The 15,107-nt window shown below is 35.9% G+C and overlaps 1 protein-coding gene across 2 annotated transcripts in view; it reads right to left on the bottom strand.

Annotated features, from left to right (window-relative positions):
- Positions 1 to 15,107, bottom strand: part of PHF6 (PHD finger protein 6) — a 51,489-nt gene that overhangs the window by 16,698 nt on the left and 19,684 nt on the right. The gene's annotated exons all lie outside the window — the stretch shown is intronic.

The following is a 15,107-nucleotide window of genomic DNA, read 5'->3' as shown; positions in this document are numbered from 1 at the left end:
CTGTGAAGACAGAGAAGTCAATTAAAGATGTTCTGACCTTAACACTATAGCAAATTTCATATCAGAACACACTAAATATATTAATATTCAAACTGACAATTTTTAAGACACAGAATTTCATTAAAGTAGTTATAATCACTTGCACTTGGCCAAAATTAAAAATTCTTAAAACAAAAAATCATAACCAAATGCCTCAATTATTCTGATATATATAAAACATTCAATTATATATATATAGATAGATAATATATTCAGTTATCTATAATAAAAGCCATACCACTAACACCATCATAACAATACATTATTAAACATCTATAAAGAAATTCCTTAAGAACTGATTCCATTATCAGGCGAACATGCTAGTTTTCCGCATGACATTATCCATCTGTCTTAAATATGGAATCATTCAGCATAAAATTTTACTTTAAAATTTTTTTATTTTTAATTATTACAGGTGCATAAGAATTGTAGAACAGCATAAAATTTTAAGGAACTTTAATAGCAATAGTAAAAGTCACAAAGGATTCATAGATTTAACTACATTAGACGTACAAACCTGAAAAGTAAAAAAGAAAAGTGGTAAATTAAAAGGCAAATAATAACTGGAAAAATATCTGCTGTACCTGTGACAAAGGATTAATATTCTTATGATATTGATAAGCTCATATAAAATTAAGACCAAAACAGAAAGATGGATCAAGGATATGAGATAATTCACAGAATATAAATAGTTAATAGACATACTTTAAAAATATTTAACTCTTCTAGAATCAAAGTACAAATTAAGTGACATATCATTTTCACCTATCAAAACAGAGCAGACTTTAAATAATTGTAAAAAGCTAAAAATTCAAAAAATGTGTTAGAAATAAAAATATCAAAGAAGTGTCCCTTAAATGGAGAGATAAACCATACTTCTGAATGAACAGGACTGATATTAGAAAATCAGTTCTCACTAACCTGACTTAGTAAAAATTCTGATAAAATGGGACTTAAAGTTGATTCTGTGGTTCTCTGGAAAAGTAAATGGACAAGAATACACAAGAATATCTTTAAAAAAAGATATCAAAATATACTATAAAGCAACAGCAGTTGAAATACTGGCACAAGAATAGACATATATCAGTGGACGAAAATAGCAAGTTTGAAAACAGACCCATATGCATGTGGAAATTTAGAGTATGATCATGGTGGTATTTCAGATGAGTGGGGAAAAGACATGATGGCACAAATGGCTATCCATTTTTTTAAATTTCAGCTTATTATGGGGGTACAAAAGTTTAGGTTATATATATTGCCCATGCCCCCTCATCCCCCCGAGTCTGAGCTTCAAGCGTGTCCATTCCCTAGACAGTGCACATCGCACTCATCATGTAGCTATACACCCATCCCCGCCCCCCAGCCCCCATCCCCCCGAGTCAGAACTTCAAGCATGTCCATTCCCTAGACAGTGCACATCGCACTCATCACGTAGGTATACACCCATCCCCTCCCCCCACCCCATCCCCCCGCAGTCATAACTTCAAGTGTGTCCATTCCCCAGACAGTGCGCATTGCACTCATCAAGTAGGTATACACACATCCCCTCCCCCCAGCCCCCACCTCTGTCCGATACCCAGTTGGTGTTATTCCCAAATGTGCACTTAGGTGATGATCAGGGAAACCAATTTGCTGGTGAGTACATGTGGTGCTTATTTTTCCATTCTTGGGATACTTCACTTAATAGAATGAGTTCCAACTCTTTCCAGGAGAACCAAAGAGATGCCACATCACCGTTATTTCTTATAGCTGAGTAATACTCCATGGTATACATATACCACATTTTACTAATCCATTCATGAATTGATGGGCATTTGGGTTGTGTTCACATCTTTACAATTGTGAATTGTGCTGCTATAAACATTCGGGTGCAGATGTTTTTGTTGTAGAATGACTTTTGTTCTTCTGGGTAGATGCCCAATAATGGGATTGCTGTTTCGAATGGTAGGTCTACTTGAATCTGTTTAAGGTATCTCCATATTGCTTTCCACAGGGGCTGTACTAGTTTACAGTCCCACCAACAGTGTATGAGTGTTCCTGTCTCTCCGCACCCACACCAGCATGTGTTGTTTTGGGACTTTTTGATAAAGGCCATTCTCACTGGAGTTAAGTGATATCTCATTGTGGTTTTGATTTGCATTTCCCTGATGATTAGAGATGCTGAGCATTTGTTCATATGTTTGTTAGCCATTCTTATATCTTCTTTTGAAAAATTTCTATTCATGTCCTTTGCCCACTTTTTGATAGGGTTGTTCGATTTTTTCTTACTGATTTTCCTGAGTTCTAAATAGATTCTAGTTATCAGTCCTTTATCGGATGTCTAGTATGTGAAAATTTTTTCCCATTCTGTAGGCTGTCTGTTTAACTCTCGTGACTGTTTCTTTGGCTGTGCAGAAGCTTTTTAATTTAATCAGGTCCCATTTACTTATTTTTTTTGTTGCTGTGACTGCCTTAGGGGACTTCTTCATAAATTGTTTGCCTAGGCCAATGTCTGTAAGAGTCTTTCCTACATTTTCTTCTAGAATTCTAATTGTTTCCCATTTAAGGTTTAAATCTGTTATCCACCGTGATTTGATTTTTGTGAGAGGTGAAATGTGTGGGTCCTGTTTCAGTCTTCTACATGTGGCTATCCAGTTTTCCCAGCACCATTTATTGAATAAGGAATCTTTTCCCCAGAGTATGTTTTTGTCTGCTTTGTCGAAGATTAGATGGCTACATGAGGATGGATTTATATTTAGATTTTCTGTTCTGTTCTACTGGTCTGTGTCCCTGCACTTGTGCCAATACCATGCAGTTTTAATAATCACAGCCTTGTAGTATAGTTTGAACTCTGGCAAATTAATACCTCCCATTTTGTTTTTGTTGCTTAAAATTGCTTTTGCTAAACGGGGTCTTCTCTGGTTCCATACAAAAGCGTAAAATTATTTTTTCTGTATCTGTGAAAAACGATGTTGGTAATTTAACAGGGATTGCATTGAATCTGTAGATCACTTTGGGCAGTCTAGACATTTTAACAATGTTGATTCTTCCGATCCACAAGCATGGTATGGTTTTCCACCTATTTACATGCTCTGTGATTTCCTTCCTCAGTGTTTCGTAGTTCTCCCTATAGAGGTCCTTTACCTCCTTAGGTAAATATATTCCTAGGTATTTTATTTTCTTTGTTGCTATTTTGAAGGGTATTGAGTCCTTAATTTGGTTCTCCGTTTGACTGTTACTGGCATATATGAATGCCTCTGATTTGTGTGTATTGATTTTGTATCCAGAGACTTTACTGAATTCATTGATCAATTCCAGGAGTCTCTTGGTTGACTCCTTGGGGTTTTCTAGATATAACATCATATCATCAGCAAAGAGTGAGAGTTTGATCTCTTCTTTCCTTATTTGGACTTCCTTGATTCTGCTCTCTTGCCTGATAGCTCTCACAAGGACTTCCAATACTATGTTGAAAAGTAATGGGGACAGTGGGCAGCCTTGTCTGGTTCCAGTTTGAAGTGGGAATGCTTTCAGTTTTTCCCCATTCAGTATGATGGTGGCTGTGGGTTTGTCATATATGGCTTGTATCATTTTTAGATAGGCCCCATCTATGCCTATTTTGTTCAGTGTTCTTATCATAAAAGGGTGTTGAATTTTGTCAAATGCTTTTTCTGCATCTATTGAGAGGATCATATGGTCTTTATTTTTGCTTCTATTTATGTGGTGAATTACGTTTATAGATTTGTGTATGTAAACCATCCCGGCATCTCTGGGATGAAGCCCACTTGGTCGTGATGGATTATTTTTTTGATAAGCACTTGGATTCGATTTGCTAGGATTTTATTGAGAATTTTTGCATCTATATTCATAAGGGATATTGGTCTGTCGTTTTCTTTTTGTGTTGCATCCTTTCCTGGTTTTGGTATCAAAATTATGTTGGCTTGGTAAAATGTGCTGGGGAGAATGCCATCCTTCTCGATGTTGGAGAATAGTTTATGTAGGATGGGCACCAGTTCTTCTTTGTAGGTATGGTAAAATTCGGGTGTCAACCCATCTGGTCCAGGGCTTTTCTTTTTGGAAAGGTTTTTTATTGCTGTTTTGATTTCAGATCTAGATATTGGTCTATTCAGGAATTCTATTTCTTCCTGGTTGAGCCTGGGAAGGCTGTGTGTTTCTAAAAGTTTGTCCATTTCCTCCACATTTTCCAATTTGTGTGCATAAAGATTTTTGTAGAATTCATAGATGATATCATGTATCTCTGTGGCATCGGTCGTGATTTCTCCTTTCATGTTCCTGATGGAGGTTATTAGAGATTTTTCTTTCCTGCTCTTGGTTAGTCTAGCCAGAGGTGTGTCTATTTTGTTTATCTTTTCAAACAACCAACTTTTTGATTTATTAATCTCCCTTCTGGTTTTTTTGTTGTCCTTTTCATTTAGTTCTGATTTGATCTTAATAATTTCTCTCCTTCTGCTGGGTTTAAACTGAGATTCCTTTCCTCATACTATGTAAAAAAATTAGAGCTGGATAAAAATCTAATCATAAACTATAAATGTAATAGAATAGATGAGAATATTTTTTATAATCTTGGGCTCAGGATACATTAAGAGGCCATAAAGGAAAAGATTGAGAGAGCTGATTAAAAACTAGTAATTTTTGTACAGCAAAAGGTACCATAAACTAAGCTAAAAATAAATTGGGAAATAATTTGCATATAGTGACAGTAAATTAATATCTATATATTATAGAGAGTACCTACAAATCAGTTTTAAAAAGACAAACCCCAAGAGAAAAATGCACAAAGGATAGGAACAGGCAATTCATAGAAGAAATATAAATCACTAAAAAAAACATGAACAGAAGCCCAACCTTACTAGTGATAGTGGAAGTGAAAATTAAATGAGATAATCAGATAGGCAAAAATTAAAGATTGACAATATCCAGCACAGGTATTAGAATTAGACACTGTTGGAGGGAGCATAAAGTGGGTAAGTGGTTTCATTAGCAAAGTGACAGTACTTATTCCCAATGTTAAATGCACAGACCTTTTGACTTGGCAACCCCATTTCTAGGACTTTATCCTATAGGGTCACTCTTATAAATACTTAAGTATATATATACAAGGAAGATTGCTGAAGTACTATTTGTAATCATGAAAAAAATAGACAGAACTAATTTTTATTAATAGACAAATCCTTCAATAAATTATGGTTCTATTTATTCTATGGAATATAACACAATTGTTAAAAAGAATGAGGTAGACGTGTAAGGGAAGGAGGTCTGTGATATATCACAGAATGAAAAGAGTAAGTTACATAACATTATGTGTATATATAGTATGATGCCACTGTATTTTTTAAAAGTATGCAAATGCATATATATGTAAGTTTATAGGTATGTAAAAGAGATTCTGGTAAGATATACACCAAACTGTTATTACTAGTTACTCCTAGAGAATGTGATTTGGGGGCGAGGAGAGGGCTTTTTAAACTACTTTAATTTTCATAGTACTTTTGTACTATTTAATTTTTAAAATAATGGGCAATATGCTACTTTTGTAATTAAAAGAATTTATAACATCCCAGGTAGTGAAAGGGAGGAAATCATCTACTGCTGATAGCAATTAACCTAGCATAATCTTTCTGGAAAGCAATATGGCAACGTGCATCAGGAACCTTAAAAAGTTTGTACCCTTAGGTCCAGTGATTTTAGTTATAGGAATTTAACCTAAAAAATAATTGAGAGCCAGGTGTAGGGGCACACACCTAAGTCCCAACTACTCAGTAGGTTGAGGTGGGAAGATCACTTGAGCCTAGGAGTTCAAGGCCAGCCTGGGCAACATAGAAAGATATAGCCTTTAAAAACAAATAATTGAAAATGTGAATACAAAGCTAGTCACAGCACCTATGTTTACATTTTCCATGGTTGCAACCCACTGCTTTTTTCCCCAACTTAAAATTGTGAAAATGTTTTACCATTTTAAAAAATTATTTTCCTTTTCTAATTATAAATGACTATTTGCATAAAAGAAGAATCTTCCCTTCACCTCTACTTCTACCTGCTCTGCACTGCCAGCTAGCTCCTTAGCCTCCTTCCTTCCTTCCTATGAGCTGTCCTCTCTTCCTCCCAGGTAATCATTATTGATTGCTACTTTTCTCAACCTCAGTGGTGAAGAGCCCGAGTTTGAATCTTGGATCTGCTATATACCAGGTGTCCTGGGACCTGAGACCTACCTCAGAGGGCTCTTGAATGAATCACATGAGTTAGTTCATGTACAGTACTTAGAATAGTGCCTGGCACATACAACACTCTCAATAAATGTTAACTATTATTTTCTCTGCATGTACAAATGTTTTTTAAAAGGATACACAAACAAGTGGCATTCTAAGCACACTATTCTGCAAGTTGCTTTTTCCACTTTAGCTTGACAACTTTCCATTTCAGTATATACAAATTCACCTCCTTCCTTGTAAGAGCTAATAATCTATTGTAACCAGGCCTCTGTTTTGTGATTTGTAAGTTTTCATTGTTTCTGCTACTATAAATGTGATAAGAATCTTTCTCCATTTATCTTTGCTTATTTGTGTGATATCTTAACAGCTTTCATTTGTAAATACATATACATATATGTAAGTTGGAAATATTCACAATAAGAGCTAACATTCAAGCTTTTGAGTTTTTACCATACCAGATTTGCTACACAGTTTATATGCATTATCTCAACTGAGCCTCACAACAACCCCATTAAGCTGTATCAGTCATCTTCCCAATGCTCCTGAAAAGACAGAAAGCTGAGTCACAAATGACTTGGAGTGTGCACAGCATATTCACCAGGAGTGGATTTCATCTCAAGAAACTACTTTGCTCATCCATAAGAAGAAACTCCTCATCTGTTCAAGTTTTATCATGAGATTGCAGCAATTCAGTCACATTTTCAGACTCTACTTCTTAATTCTAGTTCTCTTGCTATTTCCACTAGATCTACAGTTACTTCATCCACTGAAGTCTTGAACCCCTCAAAATCGTCCACAAGAGTTGGAAGAATCAACTTCTTAACTCCTGTTAATGTTGATATTTTGACCTCTTCCCTTGAATCATAAATGTTCTTAATGGCATCTAGAATGGTGAATCCTCTCCAGAAGTTTTTTTAAATTTACTTTTGCCCATATTCAACAGAGGAATCACTATCTGTGACAGCTATAGCCCTATGAAATGTATTTCTCAAATAATAAGACTTGAAAGTTGAAATTACTCCTTATCCATTGGCTACATAATGGATGTTGTGTTATCAGGCATACAAACATTAATCTCCTTGTACATCTCTATCAGAGGTCTTGTGTAACCAGGTGCACTGTCAATAAGCACCTTTGAAAGGAATCTTTTTTCTGAGCAATAGGTCTCAACAGCAGGCTTAAAATATTTGGTAAACCATGCTGTAAACAGATGTGCTATCATCCATTTATAGAGGATAAGCAGAGTAGATTCAGAATAATTCTTAAGGGCCCTAGGATTTTCAGAATGGTAAATGAGCATTGGCTTCAACTTAAAATCACCAGCTTAGGGTTACCATTAGTCCCTAACAAGAGAGACAGCCTTTGAAGCTTTGAAGCCAGGCACTGACTTCTCCTCTCTAGCTATGAAAAGTCCTAGATGGCATCTTCTTCCAGTAGAAGGCTGTTTTGTCTACATTGAAAACCTATTATTTAGTGTAGCCAAGTTTATCAAAGATCTTATCTAGTTCTTCTAGATAACCTGCTACAGTTTCTACATCAGCACTTGCTGCTTCATCTTGTACCTTTCTGCTATGGAGACATACTTCTTTCCTTAAAACTCACGAACCAACCTCTGCTAGCTTCAAACTTTTCTTCTGCAGTTTCCTTACTTCTCTCAGCCTTCACAGAATTGAAGAAGTTAGGGCCTTGTTCTGGATTAGGTTTTGGCTTAAGGGGATGCTGTGCAGCTGGTTTGATCTTCTATCCAGACTACTAAAACTTCCTCCACATCAGTAATAAGGCAGTTTCACTTTCTTAACATTCGTGTGTTCACTGGAGTAGCATTTTTAATTTCCTTCAAGAACTTTTCCTTTGTATTCACAACTTGGCTAACTGGAGCAATAGCAAAAGGCCTTTTGGCCTATCTCAGCTTTCAACATGCCTTCCTTACTAAGCTTAATCATCTCTATAATAGCTTTTGATTTAAAGTGAGAGAAGTATGATTCTTCCTTTCACTGGAATACTTAAGAGACCATTGTAGGGCTATTCATTGGCCTAATTTCAATTTCAATATTATTGTATCTCTGGGAATATGGAGGCGAGAGGAAGGAGACAGACAGGGAATTGGTTAGCTGGGGGAGCAGTCAGAACATACACAACATTTATCCATTAAGTTCGCTGTCTTCCCCTCAAAGCAGCTGCAATAGCAGCATCAAAGATAACTAATCACATATGACCATAACAGATAAAATAATAATGAAAAAGTATGAAATATTGTGAGAATTACCAAAATGTGACAGAGACATGAAGAAAGCACATTCTATTGGAAAAAATGGTACCAACAGCCTTGCTTGGCACAGCTAAGGTTGCCATACACCTTCAATTTGTAAAAAAAAAAAAAAAAAAAAAAAAAAAATGCAATATCTGAAAAGCACAATAAAATGAAGTACAATAAAACAAGGTATGCCTGTACTGAGCACTCACTATGTGCCAGGAACATTGTTAAGAGATTAACATGCATTATTTTATTTAATCCTTACAACAATCCTATGAGGTAGGTTTTTTAAAAATAATCACCCAAATTTACAGATGCAGTATCTAAGGCTCTCTTCTGGGAGATATCAAATAACTTGCCCAAGATCACATGATTAGAAGTGGCAGAGCTAAGATTCAAACACAGATCTCATTTCAAAGCCCATACTCTTAACCAGTGCACAATGCCGCCTTCCCAGTACTTCATAAATCTATTCAATGCTGCTAAACTTAAAGGTTTTTAAAGACTCTAATATCACATTAAAAGCTCCCTAAATTTCCATTTAATAAAAGTAACGAAGATTAGAAATTGTAAGCATATTCTAGAGAAACTGAACAAGGAAAAGAAAACACAAAATGAATTTTAAGCAGGCAAAGGCTTCAAATCTATATAAATTATAATACTCTTTCAATGTACTTCTAATATAACTATGGTGACCCTGTTTCCTGAAATATAAATAGAGTTTATATGATTGACAAGCAATCTCTAAAATAAAGTTTCAGAACTGTCCAGTAGGAAATCTACCAACTCCTGAACAAAATAAAAGATTATAGCCTCCTCCAAGGTTAGGCACAAAAGATTCCTCTACACAGTCTCAGAAAGCATGGGATTTTATGGTCACTGTAATTCTAGCACTTATCACCTATGCACCTTTTTAAGTAATTTCAGACTTACAAAAAACTTGTTTAAAAAATTCCTGTATACCCTTCACCCAGATTCCACAAATGTTAATATTTTATCACATTTGCTTTATCATTCATTCTCTGTATATGTACTTTTCTGAAAGGTTTAAGAGTAAGATGCAGACATGATATCCTTTTATCTCTAAATACTTCCATGTGTCACCATGGTATTTTAATCAGTTTTTCACATATCTGTCACTAGATTATGTCCTCCTCCATCCCCCCCAATGGAAATTATGTTTTGTTAATTCATCTCACTTTACTAAGACCCAGCAAAAGAGAAGCTACCAAAGGAGGAAGTGTCATCCCCAAATAAGTGACACATTAGCTACTGTGCTTAGTTTCAAGTCAAAGAAACTGAAGAGGTTACAAACATTTCCTGAGCACCCATCCCATGCAAGATATTCTATATTGGGTCATTTAAGAAAAATAATAAACCACAAGTTTTGTTCCTTAAAATTTCAAGAACCCTCTGACCTGAGGTTATGTTTGTGATCATGACTTACATTCTCTACATATTCTTGCTGTGGGTAATTAACACACAGCATCTACTCTAGATACCTTTTTCTATCTCATCAGAGATTATTTTCCTCAGTACAAATTATTAATACAAAGGCCATAACCTCTTGATGAAAATGATTTTAAATGAACCCCCTAATCACAGTTCCTTGCAGGCACTCAAATGTTTAGTGATGATAAGCTATCCTATTAAAGTACTTCTACAAAACAGAGACTACCATCAGTTAGAGCTATTTACTTTTACCAATTTTGGATATTTTTGAAATATTGCTTTAAAAAAGGTAAAGAATATAGTTACTACCTAGACACATGGAGAAAAATACAGAAGATATAAGATTTAATTCTGGCCATTCCTGCCCATTTTTAAAGTGTAAATTTCCTATTAAGAATAGGAAGGCAAGACACCATTTTAAGTACTCAATAACCACATGTGGCTAGTGGCTACCATATTAGGTGGTACAAATATAAAATATTTCCATTGTCCCAGAAAGTTCTACTAGACTGCACTGTTGAGCCATTATTTCTCTATCCTCTTGTAAAAAGCCCTGCTTCTTTGAGGTCCATGCTATTCAGCTAAACTACTGCTTCTCAAACTTTAAAGTGAATACAAACCATTGGGGATCTTGTTAAAATGGAGATTCCTATTTAGTAAGTCAAGAGTGAAGCTTGGGCTTAGCGATTTTTAACAAGCTCCCAGATGATGCCAATTCTGCTGGTCCACAGCCTACACTCTGAGTAGAAAGGAGCTATACTCACTCTTCCCCTCTTTGTTGCTAACAATTACCAACTTCCAATCATTCTACCTCATGCATCAGACTTTCTTTAGCATATAACTCACAGCCATTTCTCCATCCCACTCCTGCCATCATCCTGGGTGATTTCACCTGTTCACATGGGCAATCCAAGCAACACCTAGTCACTCAGTTCCTTGATCTTTAGTGATGTCCTCCATCAACTGCTGAATTCCTTTAATCACACCAAAACACTTTATTATCACCTAAAATGGTCTACCTCTGAAATCCCTATGGTACACTTTGGGACTACAAATCCTTTGTTTTCTAAGTACTTTCATTCTCATTGTTCTTCAACTTTATCAGCACCTCCAGTCCTTTGATGCCTTCCTGATTCTTCTTATTCTCCTGACTTCACTTCCCTCCCTATCTAGCTCACTCTTCTCTCTTGCAAATCCTAAACTCCCTTATCCCTTCACTTCTTCGTTGAACCCACTTGAAAAGATCCCAATTCTGATTTAACCAACCAGCCACTTTCTCTACACTACATTCAGGATCCTGAATTACTGAAGAAAAAGTCACACAACCTGGCTGATGGGTACTACCATATAAATTCATGGTTACAAACCACAACTGGGCCCTCAACCTAGTCTGGAAGCCTTACATTTCTCTAGGCAAACTTCCTCTCCCAGTTTTCACAGCTATTTTTCCAAACCTCTTTCCTTCAACTTCCAACCCTCACACTTCTCCCTACATTCTCCTTCACAGAGAAAACAGATTAGATAGGGGTCGCCTATCCTCTTCCTATCCTCCTGTTACAGTGGAAATGTCCTCCTATCACAGGCTAATTGTTATACCTGTGTGCTGAATCTACCTTCCTGTACCTTCAATCTCTTCCTGACCATAGCATCTTTTCTCATAGGGGTTTATGTATGAACTAATTCTCCCCCTTAAAAAAGGAAAAGCCAACTAAGTGAAATAAGCCAATCTGAAAAGGCTATATACTTTATGATTCCAAGTATATGACATTTTGGAAAAGGAAAAATTTTTCCTTTTCTCCATAGACAGTAAAACTATCAGTGGTTGCCAGAGGGTTTGGGGAAGGAAGGGATGAATAGGTGGAGCACAGGGGATTTTTAGGGCAGTGAAATTATTCTGTCTGACACTGTATAGTGGATACATGTCATTATACATGTGTCAAAAACCCACAGAATACACCACACCAAGAGTACCTTAATGTAAACTACAGACTTTAGGTGATAATGATGTGCCAATATTGGTTCATCCACTGTAACAAATGTACCACTCTGGTGTGGGATGTTGACAGTGGGGAGGCTGTGTGTGTTGTGTGTGTGTGTGTGTGTGTGTGTGTGTGTGTGTGTGTGTTAAGGGGGTTGCGGGGGGCAGGAGATATATGAGAACTCTGTACTTTCCACTCAATTTTGCTATGAACCTAAAATTTCTCTAAAAATAAAGTCTATTAAGGAAAAAAACTATCCTTTAACTTCCAACTATTCCCCTGCCCCTTTACAAGCACACATATTAGAAGGCTTACTTATGTCTCTTGTCTCCAATCCCTCACCTCCCATTTTCTCTGAGGGGCATATTAATGTGGCTTCTTCCCCTACTACTCTACCCAAACTATTCTCTAAGGTCACCAATGGCTCCACTGTCACTGAATCCAATGGATGCTTTTTTAACAACATACCAAGTTGACCACTTCATTCCTTCTGGTACTACTCTCTTCCTTCCTTTGGCTTCTAGGACTTAATGCTAACCTGACTTTCCCCTATCTCTCTAGCCATTCCTTCTCTCTCCCTTTGCAGACCCATCCTTCTATACCCAGCCTTTAATTATTAAAGTTCCTCAAGGTTCAGTCCTAAACCCTCTCCTCTTCTGAATTCTATCCTTAGGGGATTTTTCCTCCACTCACAAAGATACAATTATCTATATTCACACTTGGCAATTTTCTATCTCTAGCCAAGGTCTCTATCCTGAGAACAAGAACCATATACTCCATCTGCTTATCTGATACTTGGATAGCTCATAGTATCTCAAACTCAACCTTCCAAACTTAACTCATCAATTTTCCCCATAAGCATGCTCCAACTCTACCATTATTTAAGTAATGGCACCATTAGTCACCCATTTGCTAATGCCAGAAACCTTGAAGTCATCTCCAATACATCTTCTCCCTCATTCCCATAGCAGCAGATCCACTCCCTAAGTCCTATCAATTCTACTTTCAAATGCTCTCTCAAATCTGTCTATTTATGCTCACCCCATAGTTACAACTCTAGTCCAAGCCTTCTACTCACCAGGATTCCTGCAATAGGCCATTCTCCCCTGCTTAAAACCCTCAATTGCCTCCTGTTGTCTTTAGGATAATGTCCAAAGTCCTTACCAATCTGACCCACGCATTCTTCTCCCAATCTCATCATGTGCCACTCTATCTATCCTTTACTTTCATAGCTTTCTATTAATTCCTTGAAAGCATCAAGTTCCTTCCTGTCTCAGAGTTTTCAAAGATCCTGTTCCTTTTGCATCGAATGTTCCTCCTATCCTCTTTAGTCTTTTAAGAATTTAAATGAAATTTCCTTATAGGCCCCCCTAAAACATGTGCTCATAGTATCCTGTATTTCTCATTCATTTATTACAATTCTAACCAATTAACTGTGCAACTATTTTTTAAATGTGCATTTCTCAAATTAGACTTCAAGCTCTTTGGAAGTAGAGACCAATCTACTTCCTTATATCCCCAGTTACCTAACAGGCCTGGCACATGGTGGGTGAAATAAATTTATCAACTTCTGTATAATTCTACAGGGATCCTGTCCTCAGTTAGCTGCCACCATCAGTAGGGGAGATACTTTTATCAGAAATATTTTCTTGTATGTTTCAAATCATTTTTTTAGGCCATCATCACTAACAGGTAAATATATATAGTTCCTGGGACTGGCATTCTATAATAGTCTAGTGACATAGTGACATGGTGACTAGTGACATAGAGACAGCTCAAAACTTCATCCAAATGGCTTAAATACCTTGGGGTATAGATAAAAGAAAAAAATTGCTTCTGCAAACTCATAGTTCATGTTTTTTTTTCCTGAAGCGAAACTGATGGCATGGATTTTAGGCATTGAATATTCAATAATATTTTATTTATGATGTGAAAATTAAATTACCATATTATGCAATTATTCTCAAATTTAATATTTCAAAGCAGTTTATTTAACACAAAGCTAACAAGGCAAACTTAATTATATAGTTTTTATCATATTAAGTATTAGCAAAGTAAGTACTGGGCCACAGATGGCAAATCATCAAGAAATTGCCACAGGTATTAATTCCTCTTTGCTCTAGAGACTTGTGCAGTATAATTCTCTAAGACAGTTCCTTAAATGCAATCCTATAGCCCCCCATCATAAATCACAATCATAAAGTAGAACATATGTTTCCCATTAGAACAACAGAATAATTGGAAGTTCTGTTTCTGACAAATCACACTATATCAACTAAATTCCAGCTAAATGAATGTGATAAAAGCCAAAATTCAAAAAATATAAACCCTGTAATACTTTTAAATTGTAAAATTATGCTTCAGGTTGTACAATATGAGTGAGTACAAACACACTATACCTATCAATGATACAAGGAGCCCCAATGTTCTGTAGATGTTTACATTCAAGCCAAAATTCAAATAAATTGTATCAAAAATTTGAAGTTGTAGCAATGCTGTCAGTTACATCGAAAGAAAAGTTGTCTTGAAAAGTATGAATTTAGATCTAACTATGAAATTTTACAGAGCAAAAAGGTGGTCAAAATTATTCTACCTTACACAGTCTGCAGTGACTTGTCTCTACCACTAGATGGTACTATCAGCTTCAGAAATCTAAGGAATAAAATGGGAGTCGTCAATATTATACAGTATATATCAACCATCCTTCTTAAATATCTCAAATGTCCTGTCCCAGTATGCTCATATTCATCAGATCATGAGTCTCAGTCCTCAGCTTAACATATATGGTCACTACAATTAAAATCTGAAGTAATGAAAGGTACGAAAGCTTAATCTTTCAAAAAGGATTTTTTGATTCAATTCTAGAATTAAGTGTGGAAAAAGAAGAAAAGCACTATAAAGGTTTTTCAGTCATACTTTATCACCTCAAAAACATTCTGTTTTTATTATTTATCCAGTCTGTTTACCTTAAAGACTAGATGTTGCTAATGACTGTATTTTTAATCAGCACTTTAAAGTATTTGGATTAATCTGGAGTCCAGACATAGAAACAATACTATTTTGTATTATAAGAGCCAAGATCTAAGAGATCAAAAAGGGCCACCAATTTTAATATGCTAACGCAAATAATTAGGCAAGTTTTTATAAAAGCAAGAACTTCCTAAAACAACAGTGCTC

The sequence above is a fragment of the Lemur catta genome, chromosome X (genome assembly GCF_020740605.2).
Source record: "Lemur catta isolate mLemCat1 chromosome X, mLemCat1.pri, whole genome shotgun sequence".
Taxonomy (NCBI): Eukaryota; Metazoa; Chordata; class Mammalia; order Primates; family Lemuridae; genus Lemur; species Lemur catta.
This window is presented reverse-complemented; position numbering and strand designations above follow the sequence as displayed.